The 24,008-nt window shown below is 38.4% G+C and overlaps 1 protein-coding gene across 13 annotated transcripts in view; it reads left to right on the top strand.

Annotated features, from left to right (window-relative positions):
• Window positions 1-24,008, top strand: part of WDR47 (WD repeat domain 47) — a 78,535-nt gene that overhangs the window by 9,775 nt on the left and 44,752 nt on the right. For 4 of the 13 annotated variants that reach the window (XM_086391556.1, XM_086391550.1, XM_086391549.1 and 1 more), the window contains exon 1: window positions 6,986-7,226. The exons of 2 other annotated variants lie outside the window; for them this stretch is intronic. The gene's annotated coding sequence lies outside the window, so the exon portion shown is untranslated. 7 more of the 13 variants (XM_086391557.1, XM_086391552.1, XM_086391548.1 and 4 more) reach the window with 5 other exon arrangements.

Raw genomic sequence — 24,008 nt, 5'->3', positions numbered from 1 at the left:
GTAGAGACACTATTGTCGAGTCAAAGCATGTCGTGACATGACTTCTGGAAGTGACACAGGAGTGAGCGGCAGGTGATTTCATTTCCTGGGTCTCTTAAAGATCAAGCTTGCAACATCAGTTTTGCTCAGATACAGCAGAAGTGCCATACAATCATTTAGAATCCTTCTTGCCCACTTTTTTTTTCTAAGAAAATTAAACATTTTACTGTTTTTATATTAAAAAAAAAAAAGAAAATGTGTGTTACCCTCCCTTTATGACTAGCAAACTGCTGCCAGTCTTAAAGGAAATTACAACCTAGGATGACAATGGCATTATGAGGAATGTTCCAATTAGATAAGATCATTTAAAAAGTGTACTTAAAAGCAAGGGCTTCCAAATCAAACAAATAGAATTGGATACCTATTTTCATTGGTATGCAGGAACTGCCAAGAGGCCTCCAAATTCCAAAATAGCTTCATTGAAAAATTTGTTGTAAAAGGCATAAATAAGATGGGAGGCCAATGGTCTGACTGAACTTGTGATTTATAACTCAAATTCAGAGCATAATAGGAAATTTTTTTAGACCTTTTCCCCTAAGCTAAATGTACCCAGATAGAAAAGCATTGCAGCATAAGTGGATGGACAAATCATTCCTATGATAAGCAACTAAACTTACTGATTTCTCTCAAAAGGTTTGTAAGTATTCTAGCCTTAGAAAATCAAACTCCTTCTTGGAGGAACTTTCTTTCCTTCCCTCTGCCTTTGGAATGTAAGTGTTCTACAAACTTTAGGGAGGTTTTTTTTTTTTTTAATGTATAGTTGATTTACAGTGTTATGTTATTTTCTGCTGTACAACTAACTATTCTATATATAGAATATATATTCTTTTTTATTATGGTTCATTATATGACATTGAATATAATTCCCTGTGCTATACAGTAGGACCTTATTGTTTATCTATTTTATATATAGTACTTTGTATCTGCTAATCTGTATCTCCTAATTTATTCTTCTCCCACCTCCTTTCCCCTTTGATAACCATAAGTTTGTTTTCTATGTCTGTGAATCCGTTTCTGTTTTGTAAATAAATTCATTTGTTTCATGTTTTAGATTCCACGTGTAAGTTTTATCATATGGTATAGATATATCTTTCTCTGTCTGATTTATTTCACTTAGTATGATAATCTCTTGGTCCATCCATGTTACTACAAATGGCATTATTTCCTTTTTTTATGGCTGAGTAGTGTGGTGTTGGAGAAGACTCTTGAGAGTCCCTTGGACTGCAAGGAGATCCAACCAGTCCATCCTAAAGGAGATCAGTCCTGGGTGTTCACTGGAAGGACTGATGCTGAAGCTGAAACTCCAATACTTTGGCTACCTCATGTGAAGAGTTGACTCATTGGAAAAGACCCTGATGCTGGGAGGGATTGGGGGCAGGAGGAGGAGGGGACGACAGAGGATGAGATGGCTGGATGGCATCACCGACTTGATGAACATGAGTTTGGGTAGACTCCAAGAGTTGGTGATGGACAGGGAGGCCTGGCGTGCTACAATTCATGGGGTTGCAAAGAGTCGGACATGACTGAGCAACTGAACTGAATTGAATTGAGTGTCATATTCCAGTGTGTGTGTGTGTGTGTATCTTTATCCATTCATCTTTTGTTGGACATCAAGATTGCCTCTGTGTCTTGGCTATTGTAAACAGTGCTGCTAAGAACTGGATATTTCCCAGGTGGCTCAGTGATAAAGAATCTGTGTGCAATGCAGGAGGCGCAGGTTTGATCCCTGGGTCAGGAAGATCCTCTGTAGAAGGAAATGGCTACCAGAGCTTGGAGGGTCACGGTCCATGGGATCACAAGAGTCAGATTTGACTTAGTGACTGAACAGCAACAAATAGTTGTTTTCACAAGTTCAGTAAGAATCGGTTCTTCTTGTAACAGGACACAATTGGACATATTAGCTATATTACCAAGTCTATGGTTGGATTATCATATTTAAGAGAGACATACATAGACCAGAAATATGATCAGAATGCTTTAAAAAACTGAGGTTGACTTTATGTAGCCAATAAAATCTCAAGGAGAAATAGACTGCTGTCTTGCTTGCAGAGTTTTCAGCAACCATACTAAGTAAGGAAGATCAATTCCTGACAGGTTACAGGAACTTCAGGTTATTGGGGGACCTTGAAAGACAAGAATTCACCCCAATATATATGAGTTAAAGGCAGTTCTAATGGTAAGTTGTCAACTTGACTTCTTGGCCTCAAGAGACGTTTAAAAGTCCAATCTTAAATTCCATGTGAAATTTTCCAACAAAGCAGTTTAGGAGAGCCTAGATGGTCAGTTCCTATTCTTGCTGTATTTAAGTAGATTAAATAGGCCAAGTTATTGAAACTAAACTTACTTTGCAAACAGGTTTGTTTTAAGTTGGTAAAAATGAGGGTGATTTTAGAAAAATTATGTTTTAGTAATACAGTGTGGATATTAGATTCTAATACTATCCATTTTCTTTGAGGTTTGTTTTATACCAATAAACTGGACTAGATCCTCATACCTAGCTATAAATGGACTAGTCTCCTCATATCTAGCTACAACTCTCTGAACTAATGTCTGATTTTTCCCATTCTTTTGATTTGGGGTTATTGAGAACTGCCCTTGTTCCTGAAGCCCTGCACACTAAAACTAGAAAACTTGATATAAACTCCAGAGAAAACACCACAGTTGCTCATGTTTAGAAAATCTTTTTTTGCTTCTTCTTATGTGGGCCACTCAAAGTTTACCAGTATATTTGATGATATACCAAAGACATTCAAATGACAATTTGAAAATCTATCAAGTTGTCACTGCCTGCCCTATTCCATCTGAGTATGCTTTGAGCCAGACATCTAGAAATCTCTATTGGCTGCTTTCAGATCCCAGGAATTGGTATTATGTGTCTGCTCCAATCATTAATCATTGTTTTTATTTTGTCCCCATAGAAAGGCCTTAGTAAATACATGATTGCTTCCACCATAGCCCTAATTTAGGGAGCCCACCTAATCACATCCTCCTGAAATTATTTAAAGGTGGGACTGTAGGGGAGCAAAATTTGCCACCCTAAAATGCGAAATGAAAGTCACTTAGTCGTGTCTGACTCTTTGCCATGGAATTCTCCCAGCCAGAGTACTAGAGTGGGTAGCCTTTCCCTTGCCCAGGGCATCTTCCCAACCCAGGGATTGAACAAGGTCTCCCGCATTGCAGGCAGATTCTTTACCAGCTGAGCCACAAGGGAAGTCCTCTCTTTGGCATAAGCACTATTTTGGGCTAATTATTTTTAACAAATAGTTGACTCCAGAAGTGGTGGGTTTTTTTTTTTTTTTTCACCTCCAGCTTAGCTGCTTAAAGAATTTAGATAAAGTTCTGGTCCTGGAAGAGCACTGTCACTGGAGATGTGGACACAGAGTATGGGCTAAGTGTGGTAAGGGGAGCTCTGCAGGGCCTGGAGACCAGTGTCTTTGTGTCCCACTGTCTTTGCATGGTCCAGCAAACATTGCTTTACCAAACATTTTCCTATCTTCCTGTAAATTGTTTTCCTCCCCTTTAGAGTCCCAAATCCCTAACCCTTTCTCCTTCCCTCAGATGGTGTATAAGCCTCACTTGGCCTAACTTGGTTTCAGGCCTCCTGTTCTTGTGGGGCCCCATTTATAGGTCGTGCTCATGCTCACAGCCATGTCCGACTCTTTGTGACCCCCTGGGTTGTAGCATGCCAGGCTCCTCTGTCCAAGGAATTTTCCAGGCAAGAACACTGAGTGGGTTGCCATTTCCTCCTCCAGGGGATCTTCCTGATTCAGGGATGAAACCTGTATCTCCTGTGTCTCTTGCTGTTAGGCAGATTGTTTACTACTGTGCCACCTGGGAAATCCCACCATACAGAGGTAATTCAGTTCATTTTTCCCCCTGTTGATCTGTCCTGTACCAATTTAATCATTAGGACCGCCCCCCCAAAAAAAAACTCAAGAAGGATGAGGGGGGAGATTTCTCCCTTACAAACATATTATAAACATTTCCTTACATAAAGTTTCTAGTTTCTAAAAAATGTTGAACTATTAATTTAAATGGATTATTTTCCTTCCAAAACATGTTTTAAAATTTATTTTTGTTTTCAATATAACATTCAGATATTTACTTATTTACTTTACATCCTTGGTTCATGTATTCTTTTGTTTTTTCCTTTCTCTGGCTCTTTCTTTTTTGTTGTTGTTTTTAAAAATTTATTTTTTTAATTTGCCTTTATTTTTTTATGTGGTAACAAGAAGGTTTTTTACAAGGTTCAACCATCCACATACAATTTAAGCTTTTATTTGGGAGTATGGAGAGGAGCTCTGGTAGATGTGGTATTCTTCGTTCATAATCTTGGAGAAGCAGCCATGGTGTTACTCTGTTCTCCTAGAGCCACTGCTGGCTCTAAAGCACACAGCTCTGTGGTGTGTATGTATGAGTGTGCATTCTAATGCGAGTGGAACTTATAAAACAAATTCCCTTACACCCTCTGATCATTCCCTGTCTAGCCGAAGGCAAGATTTCTTAGGTTTGTACTCTGCTTCCTTCCTACTTTTGAGGAAAAACTAAAAACCTTTATTTCCCCCCATTTGGAAATGAGATTTGAAAATCAGATTAAAAGGAGTCCACCTTAGCCTATAGGGTTATTTGAGTCATAAGACATCATGAATCATTCTGTCAAGTTAGAACCTGCATTTTCAAATGATGCTTAGCCTAGTTGCTGATCCAGAGGAGGCACTGTAAATATTTGGTGAATGATCGAGGCAGTACCTTTCCAACTAAGGACAGCCTTTCATCTCAGAAAGCCTTGTCCTTTCTGAATAATTCTCTGCTTTTCAGCAACTAGAGTGAAAGACAAGAAGATCTAATCTTAACCAGGGTGGCTGAGTGTAGAAGGAAAGGTGGTATCTTAGGCTAACAGCTATTAAGGTTGTAGTGTAAAACTTAATGTTACATTAGGAAGCAAATGTACAGTCAATGCATTTATCAGTGTGGAAGTAATAAGATGTGCCAGATGTCTTGTATTTCAGTGCCTGGTTCTTTTCCTCTCCCTACCCTCCTTTTCTGAAAATACAATGGTTGTATACTGCTTCCAATAATTTTGACTACTCTTAACTAGAAACTTAGATGCAAGTAACACTATGTCCTAGGGCATGGGGGATATAAACATTAATGACCTCTTATTCCCTCTGCCTTGTCAAAATAAAGTCCATTTTCTTCAAGCTAAAATTCCCAGTTATTACATGGTGGAGTAAAAGTAGATAAAGAAGGTTTTAAGATTCAGAATAGTTAGAATCTTGGCTCTGCTACCTATCAGTTGTTAGATGACCTTGGGTGAGTTATTTCCCTTAATCTCTAAAATGGTAGTAATTAGCAGGGCTTCCCTGATGGCTCAGAAGTTAAAGCGTCTACCTCTAATGCAGGAGAGGACTGAGCAACCTAACTAACAGGCACTTTAAGGGAGATGGTGAGGCTTAAGTGAGAACAAAAACGGGACATTTTGGTTTTTACTTGATGAATACCAAACTTATCTAGTGCCAGAAGGTCAGGTTATTCCTTTTTTTTTTTTTTTAATACCACTCAGCTGCTAATAAGTGGTAAGATGTTTTACAGATTGTTCTTGATTTGTAATTCTTTTGAGATTTAGATGAAGATTTAAATGATGCTCGTTCTAGCAAGTGTTGTTCTTTGAGAATTAAGGTTGAGAAGCTGGTTGCCGGGTAAACTATACCGGTAAAATAGTCAATAGACTATTTCCAAGATATATTTAACCACTTTTTCATTTTATACATTCTGCAAAGTTGTTGTTGCTATTGTTTTTAACATCAAGACCCTTTGCTGTTTAGTCGCTAAGTCGAACCCTTTAGGACCCCAGGGAGTGCAGCACACCCAGCTTCCACGTCCTTCGCCATCTCCCAGTTTGCTCAAACTCATGTTGGTTGAGTCCCTGATGCCATCAAGATCCTAACAGGTTAGGGTAACACTAACTTGTGTTTACATTTATTTTTCTGTCACTTATCATTGAGAGGGTTCTTAATGAAGACTTTCTTCCAAGAGTTAATCAAGGCTAGGCAATTGAAGTTTGCAGTTAAGCGTCTGTGCTTAAATTGTTTTCTATCAATTTGTAAATATTTTTGCTAGCAACTTTTCCTCAAGCTATCGCTTCTTTTATCTTGAACTGGCTCAAATTCTTCCTTTCCAGAAATGTTTTTGATGTTTATTACCAGCCTCTTTTGTCACATTTTCCTCACTTTGGGAGACCCAGGTTACGAGGACCAAGTTTGTGCTCGGTATTCTTTCCTGAGTTCTACGTGATTATACCCCTGAATGCTTAATTCAGCTTGGTTAAGCATCAGATATATTTGTGGAATGCTGCTGTATGATAGGGTGGAAAGTAGTGAGGTAGTGGGGCTTATTACCAAAATGGGTAATGGAAAACAGAGAATGTGTTGTGTTAAATAACAAAAATGCTTTAAGCATCAAGAAGGGGGTAATTAAACTGCTGGAATTTTCAGGAAGTAAGTGGGACGTGAGAGTGAAGAGCGAAGAGAAGGTGGCGAGGTTTTACTTCGTTATCCTTTATTAATAGATCATCAGGGAGGAGTCTTAAGAGTCACGTCTAATGCGCGAACGACTCATTCGGAGGCGACAACCCCCTCCGCCCTACTTCGGGACGCGGGGTCACTGGCCGCCTAAGTGTCTGCGTCCCAGCTGCCGGTCTCTCACGCAGTCGCCGCGCCGAGTCTTCCTCCGAGTCCAGCTGCTCCTTTGAGCGCTAGCAGGGAGCCGGTCCACCAGGCCTATCCCCACCGCGCCCCGGGTTGGGGCCCGCCCAGCCTACTCTCCCTTCGGCGCAGGCACCTGCCTGGCCGCCCCGCTCGGCGGGGTCCTGAGGCGCCTCGGGGAAGCGCGCCGATTGGCTGCGGCTCGGGGCTGGTGCTTGGCTCCGGCGCCGCTTGACAACCGCAGTGTGCGAGAGGCTTAGCCGAGCGGTAGCCGGCTTCGGGAGGGGCAGACGCGAGGAAGGACGGACTGACGGGCTGATGGATTGACGCGCTGGGGGCAGGAGGCAGGACCGACGCCGAGCCCAGACCGCCACCCTCGCGCTCCCTCTCCAGCCCGGAACCCGCCTTTTCGGGGCCCGGTCCTCTGGCCTCCCAGCCGCTTTCTCCTCCGTGGTTTCTCCGGGCTCGACCCGGAGCCCTCAGGTGAGCGACTCCTGGAGGCGGAGGCGGGGTCGGGTTGCGCCTCGGGTTGTCATGGTCACCCGTCGCCGCCGGTCACCACCTGACAGGGCGGCGACCCTGGCGACCCCAAGGGCGGCGTTCCTGGCACGGGAGAAGGGTCTTGGGTAGGCTGGGGTGCTGACTGGGTGGGGACTGGGGTCGTGGGTGAGGCCCTGGCGCCGACGGGTGGGGGCCAGGCCGAGACTGGAAGCCGCCGCTCCTGAACCACACCTTTGCCTCGCTGCTAGTCCGGCTTTGCCGACCGAGCCGACGCCCCTCGCCCTGGCACTGTCCGCCTTTGAGCACGGTGGGTGCCCATCTCGCTGCTGCTGTGGAGCGGGAGGGCGGCTGACGACGCTGATTCTTTCTTCCTCGCCCCTCTGCCAAGCCCAAGCGACAGCCAAGGGGCGCGCTCCCGTCCCTTTCTGGGCACGCCTTGGCCCGGAGGAGGGGAGGGCGCTGCGGGGCTGGGGCAGCCCCGCGGGGGCCGGGTTGGGCCTTCCTGACGTCAGTGGTCAGTGGCTGCAGGCCTTTGGGGGTCTGGGCGGAGTCGGGGAGAGGGGCCGCGACTAGATTTGGAGCTGGGGTTGGACCGGAGCCCCGGGGGCGTCTGCGTGGGAGAGAATAGGAGCTTGCAGAACTCGTAGGGTTAAGCCGCTTACTTATGTTGGGGAGAAAAGAGATTGGGGCTCCAGCTCTGGAGCGAGGCCTTGGCCGAAAAGGGGCAGGGGGAACAGGGGAGGCATTTGACCAGCATTTGATTTTTTTTTTCCTCTCTGTACCCAGACGTGCAGTTAGTAACTACGCATAGTATCTGAGCAGAGCAATTTTGGCAACTTGGTTCTCTCTGCATAATGAGAGGAGAAGTCTTTGTTCCACCCAGATTCATAGGTTGTGATCCTAACACTTATTTCCCTCCCCTTGTTGCTGACTTAGAGTGCTTCAAGAAGTTAATGGCACAGAGATGAACATGTAAGGCTTGAATATGCTGTAAATATTTTTTTTTCCACAGTAAATCCAAATAGATTTCTTTTTTTTTTTGTCTCCAATGTTGGCATGTATTGCCTTGAAATTTTACTGTAATAGAATGGAGAAACGCCTAAGAGCCTATTTTCCTTTATATAGCATATTCCTGGGTCTCATTTAGAAGGAAAATGTGCTGAACAATTTTACCTTAGGTTTTAGTGAAATGATTGCTTCTACATAGGAAGGAAAAATTATTATAGTGACCAGCCAATTAAGCCATAACAGTGTATTGTTAGGGGAACACACACACACACACACAAATGCTTGAATTTGATGCCATTATAAATATGCAGTTTTTTTGTGAAGGAATTTTAATCTGTTTTGCACCCACTTTCCCACTTCCTAATTGTCTTTTTTTCTTTCTGAAGTCAGTACTAGGATTATATCATAAGAAAGCAGGGTACTATCCATTCCTAGTTACATAATGTGTTCAGTTTTTCTGTTTGTGAAGCCCCGTTATCAATTACTTACTAAATAGCGTTTGATATGCTTGACATATGCTGCAGTTTGAGAAACACTTCAAAATAAGTGTGAAAAGATGCAGTTTTCCTTAGTAGCTTAGTAAACTGAAAATCAGATTGCCTGGATTTAAGTTTCCCTTTGCTACTGATTGTAATCTTGGAAGAGCTGCTTACCCCACTGTTGACTAGTCTAATTTCCAAATGATAATACCTGCTTTTGTTTTAGTCTGGGAATGAGCTGTGAAGCTGAACAAAATAAAGTATTTGAAAGCAGTTTGGAAACAAAATTTAAGACATCTGTTGATTACCTTTTAATAGAATGAAGCGTTGACAGATTAATTAAAAATTTCTGAATGATCTATTTAGTATTTCTAGGTCCAAGACCTTATTGTAAGAAATAAGGGGCTTATAGAAACTATTAAAATCCATCTTTAGTCCTTGGCAGAGGTTCTTTATTACTGTGGTGACATGGCGAAAGGGTGTGTTCTTTCTATATGTGGGTCAGGATTGCTTTCCTGGTTTCAGTAGGATGTTTTCATAGTTTAGAAAATAAGGCTATGGCCAATAACTCTTACTTGAGTTTCATTTGGTATTAAATAATTCGTAGTGTACATCATTGATTTTTGATCAAGAAATAGCTTACTTTATCCCCTCTGACCTATGGTTTTCAAATAGGAGTATTCGAGATAAGCTGAAATGTGCCAAGAAGTAAATCTGTGGCCACAGAATATGATACACATTTATGGAATTGTCATCAGTTTCCCTTGAAGACTTGGATAAAAAAAATTTTTTTTAATATTAAACAAGATATATGGAGAAGTAATATTGACACTAGTTTCTAAGGTAAAATTCAAATTTTATGTTTATAGGTTCTGTGGGGATGGGTTCAGTTTCTTTTGTCGTTTTAGAGAAAAGTTTTAGAAGAATTGCCTTAGGCTTACTCAGCTAATGAATGAGAGATTTACTTCATAGGACAGGAAATAAGTTCACTTTCTGAAGCTTTGACATTAGGCTCCAAATTACTTGAATCCTAACTATGCTCTCTTGTCTTCACCCCTATATAGGCCTGAAGGTTGTAATGGAAAGGTCACAGGATTTTAGACCCAGTTGTCCCATTCTTGCTTCTGCACTTTTTGCAGTGTGACCTGAGACAAGTAACTAACATCTCAGAGTATTAGTGTAATATTAGGTAAAATGAAGTTGGAAAGTTGTGAGAATTAATATAGATGATGTATGGGAGTGTTTAGCACAGGACCTGACATAGTGGCTGCACAGTAAATGTTAGCATGTTTTTCCCGTCCCATCTCTGCATGTTAGGATATTAACAATCCTTCAGACACATTCTTAGCAAGATACCTCATTATTCCTCTGAACTTCCATGAAATTTTGTCATTTTTTTATGTTACTCTTTACATTTTATGTATAATGTTTTTGTACAGAAGACTTTAATCCACGTCTTCAGGTTATAAATCCATTGCTGACCCTTGTCTGAGAATACTTTTTTTTTTTGCCATTTAATTTTGAGACCATTACATTGAATAGCCAAAACTTACATATTTCAACTGATTTTTCTTTTTCTTTTGAATTTGTTTTTGTTTGAGTAAAAGGATACCGTCACAAAACACCACGCCCTCCTTTATAAGCCCTTCTTTTGTGTTTTATCTTCTTGTTCACTGTAGTAACTCAATCATTGTAACTCAGGGGTGCAGCATGATGCTAGCACATGTACACAAGTATTTTTAAATGAGTACTTCAAACATGTTTCTACAAGTAGGAGTCTCTCCATGCCGCATCTTTAACATAGTTGATCTAATCAGGATTCCCAATGTTTTAAAATTACACCTAGCTTTTTTTTAAAAAACAAGGTAAACTTTTCCCAGATTAAATTTTTATATTTTATTCACAGCACAGTAGCTCTTCCAGAAAATTTTCCAGAAGATCCCCTGGAGAAGGGAATGGCAACCCACTCCAGTATTGCCTGGAAAATTCCATGGACAGAGGAGCCTGGCAGGCTACAGACCATGGGGTCACAAAGAGACATGACTGAGTGACTAACACATATAACACACAGCTCTTCCATAGCATGTTATTAGCAGCCCTTTTGACGCATTGTCCGAGGACAATGTCCTTACCTTATGAGTTCTAAAGAGGGAGAAATTTACATTGCACCAGTCACATTCATGTCACTCTGTTAGGAAGTTGATCTCATTTTACAAGTCAGCACTATTTTAGAGAAAAAGTACTACATGAAAAATGGCATAAAATTTTTGTATTATTTATAGTTGATGCATTTGATTCAAATAATGAATTCAAATAACTCATTCGAGAAATGAATGAAATTCTATGACTAAGTGCCAAGTTTTGTGAAACCTATTGAAAATGGAACTTATATAAAAATCATTGAGAAAGCTTTATAGAACTGAGCTAAAATTGGTGCCTTAATGTCCATTTTGATTTAACATTTTTCCTTTCTTCGCTTCCAATTTTATTGAGATATCATTGACAAACAGCACTGGGTAAATTTAAGGTGTACATAATGATTTGACTTGCATACATTATGAAATAATTATCATAAGTTTAGTGAACATCCATCATTTCATATAGATACAAAATTTTAAAAATAGGAAAAAATATTTTCCCTTGTGGTGAGAACTCTTAGGATTTACTCTCAACAACTTTCTTGTATAATACTGTTGTTGTTTAGTTGCTAAGTTGTGTCCGACTCTTTGTGAATGCATGGACTGTGTAGCCCGCCAGCCTCCTCTGTCCATGGGATTTCCCAGGCAAGAATACTGGAGTGGGTTGCCATTTCCTTCTCCAGGAGATCTTCCGCCCCAGGGATCAAACCCAGGTCTCCTGCATTGGAGGCAGATTCGTTACCATTTGAGCCATCAGGGAAGCCCCCTGTTTAATATAGAGCAGTGTTAATTATTTTTATCATGTAGTACATTACATTCCTAGTACTTGTATAACTGGAAGTTTTTACCTTTTGATGGCCTTCGTCCACTTCTTTCTCCTGCTCCTTACCCCTGATAACCACAAATCTGGTCTCTTTTTCTAAGAGTATGGTTTTGAAGACTGTGTAAGTTCCTGTTATATAACATAGTGATTTGATATTTCTATACATTACGAAATGATCACCATGATAAGTCTAGTCACAATATGTCACTCTATAGAGACATCACATATTAATAGTTATTGTCTTAGTCCCCACACTGTACATTTAATATCCATGACTCATTTTTTTGAAACTGGAAATTTGTACCTCTTAATTTCCCTCACCTGTCTCTTCCTCCCCTTATACGTTTCCTCTCTGGCAACCACCTGTTTGTTCTCTGTATGTATAACTGTTTCTGTTTTGTTTGTTTTTTAGGTTCCACATATAAGTGAAATCATTCAGTATTTACTTTTCTCTAACTTATTTCACTTAGCACAATACATGGCAAGATTTCATTCATCTTCTTTTTTAAAAGATTTATTTATTTTATATTTGGCTGTGCTGGGTGTTTGTTGCTGCTCGAGGGCTTTCCCTCTTTGTGGCAAGTGGGAGCTAGTCTTCATGTGGTGCATGGGCTTCTTGCAGTGGCTTCTTCTGTTGCAGAACACAGGCTTTAGTGCAGGGTCCTCAGTAGTTGTGGTGCTTTGGCTCAGTAGTTGTGGCTGTGGGCTTAGTTGCTCCACGGCATGTGGAATCTTCCCTGACCAGGGATAGAACCCGTGTCCCCTGTATTGACAGGTGGATTCTTAACCATTGGACCACCAGGGAAACCTTTCATTCATTTTTTTTTGGCTGAGTAATATTCTATTGTGTATATGTGTGTGTATACCACATCTTTCTCCATTCATCTATTAGTGTGCACTTAGGTTGCTTTTATATCTTATTTTTGTAAATAATGCAGCAATGAACATAGGGGTTCTTATATTTTTTCTAATTAGTGTCTTCATTTTTTTCAGATAAATATCTAGGAGTGGAATTGCTGGGTCCTATGGTAGTTCTATTTTTAATTTTTTGGGAATCTGTTTACTGTTTTCCATGGTGTCTGTACCAGTTTACATTCCCACCTGCAGTTCATAAGGGTTCTGTGTTTTCTGTATCCTTGCCAACAGTTGTTATTTGTTGTCTTTTTCAATAATAGCCATCCTGATGTGTGTGAGGATGTTACTGGTTTTGATTAGTATTTCCCTGGTGATTAGTTGAGCATCTTTTCATTGCAGTCTGTATGTCTTTAGAAAAATATGTTTAAATCTTTTTGCCCATTTTTTAATCGGGTTGTTCATTTTTTGATGTTTTATGAGTTATTTGCATGTTTTGGTTATTAACCACTTGCTGTATATATTGTTTGAACATTTTTCCAAATTTTGCTTTTTAAAAAATATTATTTTGAGTGCTTGGAAATAGAATTGGGTTGGTTTTCTTTCTAACTTTAGGAAAAGCTTTTGAAATGAAATTCTGGGAAGTACAAAAAAACAGTATCTCACAAATAGATGATGTAAAGCAACTTTAGGTGTCTAGTTGTGCTCACTGTATAGTACCCACATTAAGGGAATTGTTAAATTTCATTGTGTACAGTTGTTGACCAGACCACAACTCGAGGGAGAATTGTGTTCTATTTCAGGTGCTTTAAAGTGAGGTTAACAATTGTTCAGAGGAGAATGACTAGTATTGTAGGGAATCTGAAAGTTATATGAAGATTGGTTGAAGGAAGTAGGCGAATAAACATGATTGTCAGACTCAAATGTGTAAATTATTAACGTAACAAGTTTTTATTGTGCTGACCCTGAAGACACACCTAGATGAAAGTAGATTTCAATGCAATATTGGAAAACAAAATAAAATGCCTTTTTATACTTGTGAAAAATTGCAGGAATTCTGCATTATCTATTGCTGTGTAGCAAATTACCCCCAAACTAAGTGGCTTAAAACAACAAGAATTCACTTTACTGTTTCTGGAGGTCAGGAATCTGGGCCATCCCAGCTGGGAGCCTCTGAGTTTAGGTCTCTCCTGAGGTTGCAGTTAAGCTTCTCTAGGACCTATGGTCTCACCTGAAAGCTAGACTGGAGAATGATCTCCTTCCATGCTCAATGACTCGGACCTCTGTTCTTTGTTGGACTGAGGGCTTCCACTCTTCACAGACTGCTGACTGAAGACTTTCTTCAGTTCTTTGCTACTTGGATCTTTCCACAAGGTTTCTTCATGACGTGGCAGCTGACTTCCCCCAGAGAGAGCAGTTTGAGAGAGGGCACACACCTGCTCTTGGAATGGATGTTACCATCTCTTTATAAATCTTGGAAGTGACACCCCAACACTTCCAGTCTGCACTTGGGTACAAGTGAGTTACTAAATCCAGTCCACACTTAAGGGCCAGGGACTACGAAAGGGTGTAAAAACAGTAATAGTCTCGCTGGTGACTGTCTTAGAGTCTGAGACAGGTACCTTGGGTGGGGTATAGAAATTTTCTGTCATTGGAGGCATTTATGTAGACATTGGCAGATCATCTGTCAGAGATGTGTTCAGATATTCTGTGCTAAAAAAGAGTGGACAAAGGTACCTCCCAACTTAATTCTATGATGAGTTTATAAATGCTAAGGAAGTAGAAAAGCTGAGGATGGAAAACTCAATTAAGTGGTTAGTTATATAGTATATATACTATTGTACTTCTTTCAGTAGTTAATGCTTATATATTTGTGGGTTTTTTAGTACGTTTTCAAGTTTTTGTGACTCATTACATTTTCTTATGTTTCTAAATATTCTGCTCTATAGTAGATACAGTTGTATACCTACTGACAAACTATTTTTTGTATGTTCAGTTTTTGAAGCATACTCAAATATTTTAAGTTCTACTTTTCTCATTGAAAACAAGTGTGGGAGGTAAAAAAAAAAAAAGAACATAAAGGATAATTTTAATCTATTTTACAAAGATTACCTTGTCTTTAGGTGTGACAGAAAACTATACTAGAGATAGTTATATTTCATTATATAATGAAAAATGAAATTGTGTTCTTAGATAAGGCATCTCTTTTACCACAAATAAGGTAAAACACACAAATAAGCAAGTAAAGAATACTACATAAATTTATATGAATATTCACTTTGATTTTAATTGATAAGCATTAATTTGTGATTAGAATTTTAAATTAATTTTTATTATAAATATTACTCTTAAAAACATTCTGCCTGTCTTTTTTTTCCTGCCTATCTTTTTTACATGTGTTTTTATAGGTTGAAATTTTACCTAATAAACATTCGAATTTTTACCATAAGCTGCTATGATAATTTAAGGAATAAACTATTTAAAACTTTTAAAATTCTTTGCAAGATTAATACCTGAAACTTTTGACCCTGAGTCAGGAGACCTTGAGTTTCTTATGCTTAGCTCTGCCTAATGTCCAATAATAATTCTATAGTCAAGTGGTGGCATTGTTTCTCATTAGTAAGTAAAATTCACATTTTGAATAGTTCTAAAGAAGTTACTTGCTTTGGTCTGACCAAACTTAACCCTCCATGTTTCTCTTGAAATCTGTAACACAATTTATGAACTTTATAATTGGAAAAGTATTAAGTCTGAGACTGGAACTCAGCAGAGATCCAGTAGACCTTAAACAAACCCACTAAACCATGTTGTAGATTACTTGTAAACAAGTGATCTAAAGCAGTGTATTATTATTAATATTTTGCCACACCCGTGTGGCATGCAGGAGCTCCCAGAACAGGGAGGGAGCCCATGTCCCCTGCATTGGGAACATAGAGTCTTAACCACTAGACTGCCAGGGAGGTCCCTAAAAAAGTATATTATTTAAGAATAAAACAAATTTTTCACATACTTCCTTTTTAGATCTAAAATTCTTATGCTTTAAATTAGCACCGTAATTTTGCTTTTGGTCGTGCTCCAAAAACTAAGTTATGTTCAGCAGCAAAGCATTGTAGCAACACACTATTGAAATTTATCTAGTTTCTTCTTCCTCTTCTGCGATGGTATCTAAAAGCATTCAGAATGATACAGCATTTGACATACCGTTGTCTTTTGTCCTGCAGTACGGCCTGTAACAAAACCAGGCTGTCCTGACCCCTGGTAATAGAATTATTTACCTTTATCCCAAGAAGGTTGGGAAAGCACCAGAATCTGCCTGTGGAGTGTGCCCAGGCCAACTTCCAAGGAATTCATGCTGTGAGACCTGAAGTTCGTAGTAAAGTCAAAGTGGAAGTTGCTCAAGTCATTTCTGATGCTTTGCGACCCCATGGACTATATAGTCCATGGAATTCTCCAGGCCAGAATACTGGAGTGGGTTGCCATTCCCTTTTCCAGGGGATCTTCCCAACCCAGGGATCGAACCCAGGTCTCCCGAATTGCAGGCTTATGAGGTTGTCTAAAAAGTATAGACCAACATGTAGTGGTTCCGTATGTGCTACATATGTTTGTGACAGGATTAAATGCACTTTCCTTATCGAGGAGTAGAAAATTGTTGTGAAAGTATTGAAAACACAAGCCAGAATCAGAAAACTAAATTAAAAAATTAAGCTTTTTTGAGTAATAAAAAGATCAAAAAGACGTAAAAATTTTTTTAATTAAAAAAAAATTTATTTAGACTTCCCCATATTCAGTATGGCTTTTCAAAGGTACTTTCAAATCTGGTTTGTTTTAAAGTCAAAAGTTAAACAGCTAAGGGGCTCCCCTGATGGCTCAGTGGTAAAGAATCCGCCTACAGTGCTGGAGACACAGGAGACGTGGGCTCGATCCCTAGGTTGGGAAGCTCCCCTGGAGGAGGGCATGGCAACTGGCTCCAGTATTTTTGCTTGGAGAATCCCATGCACAGAGGAGCCTGGCGGGCTACAGTCCATAGGGTCGCAAAGAGTCGGACACTGAAGTGACTGAGCACGCACAGATGCAAACAGCTAAACTATAGAGTTCTTTCGATCTAAATTTTTTTTTTTCTTCACTTTGGAGGTTTCCTTCCCTCCTGTCATTTTCAATACTGCTAGTTTTTTGATGACAGTATTCATTTGGATAACATAATTTAAAAATTAACTGGAGTTTATTAAGTAAAGGTTAGGAATTATATTTTACTAGACGTGGAGAGATCTTTTAAAATAAAAAAAGTAATCTTTAAATTCATTTTAGTATCTTACACAGTTGAGCTAATAATTTTGTCTCTCTAGCTAAAAGGGTATGTTTAAAACTCTGATTAGATTGTTGTTAACGTAGACTTCTAGCTTATTTACCCACCCTATTAGCATTGTTTAATAGAAAAACAATATGAAAAATGATAGAACTATGGACCTCTGTTGGAATAATTTTTATATTTTTCGAGTTTGATGAAGGTTTTTCATTTTGGCATATTTAGATGACCGTATATCCATTTTATGTTTTTCCTTGTTTTTGTATTGTTGCCCTTTCTTTTCTTGGAAATAAATGTGATACAATAGAAAGAACTTTAGTCAACTTACGGTTCCAGTCTTGTCCTAGAGTTTTTGTCTACAGTCTTTTCTTCCTTCCTTCTCTTCCTTCCTGTTTCTGTTTCTGTGTCTCGCTTTGCCTATCTTCTCTGTCTCTGTATTTCTTTCACAGTCAAAAATTCTAATTTTCATTGTTACAAAGCTTAGGTTCGGGATTGGGGAGGAGGATGCAATTTCTTGCCTGTCAAGATAAGGCAACGCAGATATTTTAAGGAATTAATGAAAAATTGATCTGAAAATTAATCTAAGTATAAATATTTGCCTCCTTTTTACCTCTTTGTTTTTTGTTACACAGTTGAATAGGTTCCTTCAGTTACTTTTGAGAAATTTCTTGGATGGCGTCGACATCAATGTTGATATTGGAATTTATGTCCTGACATGTTTCTGAAAGAAGTATTCAGCTGCTAGTGAGATGTTCAGCCTTAATATAAATTCTGGGCTAAGTTTTTGACCATACAAAGCTTTGTGCCTTCATCTGTAAAATAGAGATAACATTGTCAATCTTATGATTGTTATAAAGATCAATTAAGCAATATCAGATCCTACAATAGTTTTTGTGCCCAATAGTTTTTGCATTGTAAATGTAGCATTTAATCCTGTCTATGGACTCTCCTTGTGGCTCAGATGGTAAAGAATCTGCCTGCAGTGCTGGGGACTTGGGGTCAATCCCTGGGTTGGGAAGATCCCCTGGAGAAGGGAATGGCTACCCACTCCAGTATTCTGGCCTGGAGAATTCCATGGACAGAGGAACTTGGCAGGCTATAGTCCATGTGGTTGGGATTCTTCTGTACCTGGTACCTTGATATAGAACTTTTGAGATCTAATTCTGTGATTTTTTTTCATTTTCATAGTTTTTTTCTGTTACAACTTTTATTTGTATAAGAAATGTATGTATAATTACATAATACATGAATATATATTGGTTATAAACCATTCAGATGATTTTGAATGATGAAGAGTAAATCTCCCTTCAATCCTTTCCTTTCCTAGTTCCCTGCCCTCCATCCATTCTCCTCCTTCTTTTCAGGGGTAACCACTCTGAACAGTTTGATATGCATCCCTCCAGCCTCTCTTTGTCATTTATTTAGATACAGAGATACTATGCTCTCCCTTTTAAAAGAGATAAATAGGCCTATTTCTGTTCATCGATTCGTCAAGTATTTGTTGATACCTGTATTTTTCTGTAATGTATCTTTTTATTGGTAAGGTACAGTAGATATACATCACTGCATTAGTATTCTATAATATGAATTTACCAAAAATTAACAGTTCTCCTATTGATGAGAGCTCAGTTCATTTCTAATTTTTCTCTATTACAAGTAAATCTTAAAGAACATCTTTGTATATGTTCAGTTCAGTCACTCAGTCGTGTCTGACTCTGCGACCCCATGAACCACAGCACGCCAGGCCTCCCTGCCCATCACTGACTCCCAGAGTCCACCCAAACCCATGTCCATTGTGTTGGTGATGCCGTCCAACCATCTCATACTCTATTGTCCCCTTCTTCTCCTGCCCTCAATCTTTCCCGGCATCAGGGTCTTTTCAAATGAGTCAGCCCTTCACATCAGGTGGCCAAAGTATTGGAGTTTCAGCTTCAACATCAGTCCTTCCAATGAACACCCAGAACTGATCTCCTTTAGGATAGACTGGTTGGATCTCCTCACAGTCCAGGGACTCTCAAGAGTCTTCTCCAACACCGCAGTTCAAAAGCATCAATTTTTCGGTGCTCAGCTTTCTTTATAGTCCAACTCTCACATCAGTACATGACCACTGGAAAAACCATAGCCTTGACTAGATGGACCTTAGTTGACAAAGTAATGTCTGCTTTTTAATATGCTGTCTAGGTTGGTCATAACTTTCCTTTCAAGGAGTAAGCATCTTTTAATTTCATGGCTGCAGTCACCATCTGCAGTGATTTTGGAGCCCAAAAAAATAAAGTCAGCCACTGTTTCCCCATCTGTTTGCTATGAAGTGATGGGACAGGAAGCCATGATCTTAGTTTTCTGAATGTTGAATTTTAAGCCAAGTTTTTCACTTTCCTCTTTCATTTTCATCAAGAGACTCTTTAGTTCCTCTTCACTTTCTGCCATAAGGGTGGTTTCATCTGCGTATCTGAGGTTATTGATATTTCTCCCGGCAATCTTGATTCCAGCTTGTGCTTCTTCCAGCCCAGTGTTTCTCATGATGTACTCTGCATAAAAGTTAAATAAGCAGGATGACAATATTACAGCCTTGACATACTCCTTTTCCTATTTGGAACCAGTCTGTCGTTCCATGTCCAGTTCTAAGTGTTGCTTCCTGACCTGCATATAGGTTTCTCAGGAGGCAGGTCAGGTGGTCTGGTATTCCCATCTCTTTCAGAATTTTCCACAGTTTATTGTAAACCACACAGTTAAAGGCTTTGACATAGTCAATAAAGCAGAAATAAGTGTTTTTCTGGAACTCTCTTGCTTTTTCTATGATCCAGTGGATGTTGGCAATTTGATCTCTGGTTCCTCTGCCTTTTCTAAAACCAGCTTGAACATGTGAAAGTTCACGGTTCATGTATTGTGTATGTATCTTTGTACCTATTTGTATATTTTTGCAGAATGGGTTCCTAGAAATAGAATTGGAATTGGTGAGTCGAAGAGTATATGCATTTAAAATTTTCATAGAAAATTTTCATAGATGAAAATTTCATACTGTCAAATTCTCTCTCCAAAAGTTTGTCCCAATTTATATTCTTTCTTTCATTATGTATTTTTAAAGATTTTTGGTCATACTGTGCAGCATATAGAGTCTTATTTCCCCAACTAGGGTTTGAACCTGTGCCCACTGTGGTGGAAACATGGAATCCTAACCACTGAATCCCCAGGGAAGTCCCCAATTTATATTCTTAACATGGTGTGTGTGAAGGGGCATTTACTCACACTCTTGGCAACTCTAGATAGTATCAGGTCTTTTAAATTTTGCCATTGTTGGTATCTTATTTTAATATTTCTAGTGAAGTTGAACATCTTTTCATCAATTTTTTGGGTTATTTTTAGTGCTGTGAATTGTTGTTCACCTGGAATTTTGGGGGAGATACTGATTTGAAGATGCTATTTTTATGTTCTGGATGGTAATCTTTTAGCCATTTGTATTATATTTGGTCCTTGTCCCTTATCTATTACCTTGTTCATGGGAACTTCTGTTAAATGGAAGATTTACATTTTACATTTTTAGTGCCAAATTTGGCAGTTTTTTAATTTACCTTTCCTGGATTTTATGTGACTGAATTACACAGTATGTGTCTACCTATCTTGTACATTTTTTTTAGTACTTTAGTAATTAAATGTATTTAAAAAATATTTGTGGGTTTGAATATGAAAATAATACAAATACTTTTATCTTATAAAGATTGAAATAATATTTGAATAGAATCTGAGAAGAGGGTCTCAGTTTATGAAAAAAATACAAATCATTCTGAAATGTTATTGCTTTGTTATATATATAAATAATGAATATATTATATTCCTTATAGTCTAATTATTTCCAGTTATTTGCAATTGGAAAGTCATTATATTTCATGTGTGTGTTGTTTTAGTCACTCAGTTGTGTTTGATCCATTGAGACTCCATGGACTGTAGTCTGCCAGGCTCTTCTGTCCATGGGGATTCTCTAGGCAAGAATATTGGAGTGAGTAGCCTATTGCTTCTTCAGGGGATCTTCCTGACCTAGGAACTGAACCAGGGTCTCCTGCAGTGCAGGCAGATTCTTTACCAGCTGAGTTACCAGGGAATATATGTTTCATATGTAATATTTAAATTATAAATATAATATATAAATTTCATATAAAATATTTAAAATTTTTGGAATAGGTAATCATTGCACATGGTCCAAAATTAAAAAGGTACAAAAGGGTATATAGTGATACCATTTTTCGTCTTTATTATCCATTCCATTTCTGTTGTTTATTATCCATTTTCCCCTCATGGAGATAACCAGTTTTATCAGTTTCTTGTGTCTATTGCCAGAGATATTTTATGCATATATACAACGTATTTTTATGTTAATTGATTCTTTTCTTTTTATAGTTTTATAAAGCTGCACCTGCTTTAAATGTAATTTGTTCTTCAGGCTAAAAATCATTCACAGTTCCAGAAGGTAAATTAAAATAATTGATGAATAGAGAGCAGCTGTCAGCAGTAAGAAGGGACACATGCTGCATCCATGCTAGCTGATTAGTAGACGTGACAGGGCCTTGCAGTTAGAAGGGCTTTTCTTTTTTTTTTTTTTTTTTAGAAGGGCTTTTCTTTTGTTGACGTAAATGATCTAAAACAAATCTTTCTTTTCTCTTGTTAAACTGACCTTAGAATCAGAGACTTCTGATTATTCCAGACTTGATATTTCCCGCTAAGAAAATATACTTCCTGTTATTGAAATGTGAGTTAAAACAAATGTAAAACTTGAAGGAAAATCATAGAAATTAGACAAACTAAATAACCCTCTTATTTTATGTGTGAAGAAATTGAGGCCAGTAGAAATTAAGTGACTTGCAATGTCACATTGATATTCCTGAAGGACCAGATATTTGTAGTTAGTAATCTGGCAGCAGCATAAGTTTTTGGAAAGCTTTTTTATTTAAGAGCTAGGACGTTTTTCCCCCTCCCTCTTTTTTTTTTTTTTAAAGGAGAAGTTACAGTAGTCTTACGTTGCAGTTTGCTATTTTGTAAAAAATCTTCATAATAACTTCATTTCCTCATCTGCATTTTTGCCAGTAAACTGGAATGGTGAAGCACTATTGTTCAGCGTTAGGCACTCTAATTCTTGGAAAGTTAAAAGAAAGCAGTGTTTATTGTTTAGGATGGGGATAGGGACTAATGGAGCCTTTCTTAAACACTTTTTTTTCTTGACTATAAAATATTTAATGGATGTGCCCTAATTGCCTTAATGCTTTTGAATCATTCTTAGCCTTCTGCATTTTCTTCCTTCCTATTTTGTATTATAAGTTAGTGAAAGTACCTCATTGCAAAGGGACATTTAAATACCTATTTATGTTTGGTTAGAAAGCTGATATTTTTTCATGAAACATTTTTCATATCTATGTATGGAAATATACATAGAAGTCAATATATTTCTATTACCATTCTTTTTTTTCTTATCTATTGCTAACATTTTACCTTTAATCTTAGATTTCTAAAAATAATTTTATTTTTTTCCCTCTAATACATTCTTTTAATCTTGATTCACTTAGATAGTTATCAGCAGGAGTCCATATAGAGACCCCATCTGGAATTTAGTTTCTGTAGATGTTAATTGTATCTTAGTACTAAAATACTGACCTCTGTCTAGCTCATTTCCAGATATATTTACTTATTAAAAAAAACTCTTTTTTCCTTACTTCATTATTGAATATGAGTAAACATTTATTTCTTAGAGGAAAATTCATAGAGTTCACGTTTTGAGATTTATTTTTTAATAGCAAATCTTTTAGTATGAAAATATTGAAACAATCTGATCCTCCCTACCCCAATTTTTTTTTCTGTTTTACGTGGAATACACTTTATTGTTGGCCCTATATATTATAAATTCTGCTTGGTGAGCACGCATGTACATGGGCTGGCATATCTACCTAAGATGTTATCAAGGCTGATTTGGCTGAATAGATTGAAGGGCTGGAGCTTTATCCTTTAGAATGACTTTTTTTTTTTGGCCCCGCCATGGGATCTTAATTCCCTGACCAGGGATCAGACCTGGATCATTGGTAGTGAAAGCATGGATGCCTAACCACTGGACTGCCAGGGAATTCCCTTGAATGGGTTTCATTTTATTTATTAATTTTTCTAATAAGTAGATTAAACATGTATTTCAAGTACTTATTTTAAATGTATATCTTTTTTTTTCAAACTTTTTCTTTTGTGTTAGAGTATAACTAATTAACAATGTTGTGGTAGTTTCAGGTGAACAGTGAAGGGACTCAGCCATACATGTACATGTATCCATCCTCCCCCAGACCTGTCTCCCATGTGCCATCCTGGCACATAACATTGAGTCAAGTTCCATGTACTATACTATAGGTCCTTGTTGGTTATCCATTTTTAATATAGCAGTGTGTACATGACCTTCCCCAACTCCCTAACTATCCCTTCCCTCTGGTGACCATAAGCTTGTTTTCTAAGTCTGTGAGTCTCTTTCTGTCTTGTAAGTAAGTTCATTTGTATCATTTCTTTTTAGATTCCAGGTATAAGGAATGTCATACAATATTTCTCTTTGTCAGTTGGACTGACTTCTCTCAGTATAACACTCTCTAGGTCCATCCGAGTTGCTGCAAATGGCCTTATTTTATTCTTTTTAACAGCTGAATATTATTTCTTTGCATGTATGTGCATCTTCTTTGTCCATTTCTCTGTCGATGGACATGTAGGTTGCTTCTATGTCTTGGCTATTGTAAGCAGTGCTGCAGTGAACATTAGGGTGCATCCTTTTGGATCATGTTTTTCTCCAGATGTATGCTCAGGAGTAGGATTGTAGGGTCATATGATAGCTCTATTTTTAGTTTTTTAAGGGCCGTCAATACTGTTCTCCATAGTCGACTTGATGGACACGAGTTTGTGTAAGCTTCCGGAGTTGGTGATAGACAGGGAAGCTTGGTGTGCTGCAGTCCATTGGGTCTCAAAGAGTCGGACACGACTGAGCGACTGAACTGGACTGAACTGATACTGGCTGTGCCAATTTACATTCCCACCAACAGTGTAGGAGGGTTCCCTTCTCTCTACACCCTCTCCAGCATTTGTTGTTTGTGGATTTTTTTGATGATAGCCATTGAATGGCTTTTAGAAGAGTTGCAAACAAAATCATCTACT

This window comes from Bos grunniens, chromosome 3 (genome assembly GCF_055505025.1).
Source record: "Bos grunniens cultivar Pamir isolate PY7600 chromosome 3, Bosgru_T2T1.0, whole genome shotgun sequence".
Lineage (NCBI taxonomy): Eukaryota > Metazoa > Chordata > Mammalia > Artiodactyla > Bovidae > Bos > Bos grunniens.
Note: the sequence above shows the minus strand (reverse complement) of the source record. Positions and strands in the feature narration are given on the sequence as shown.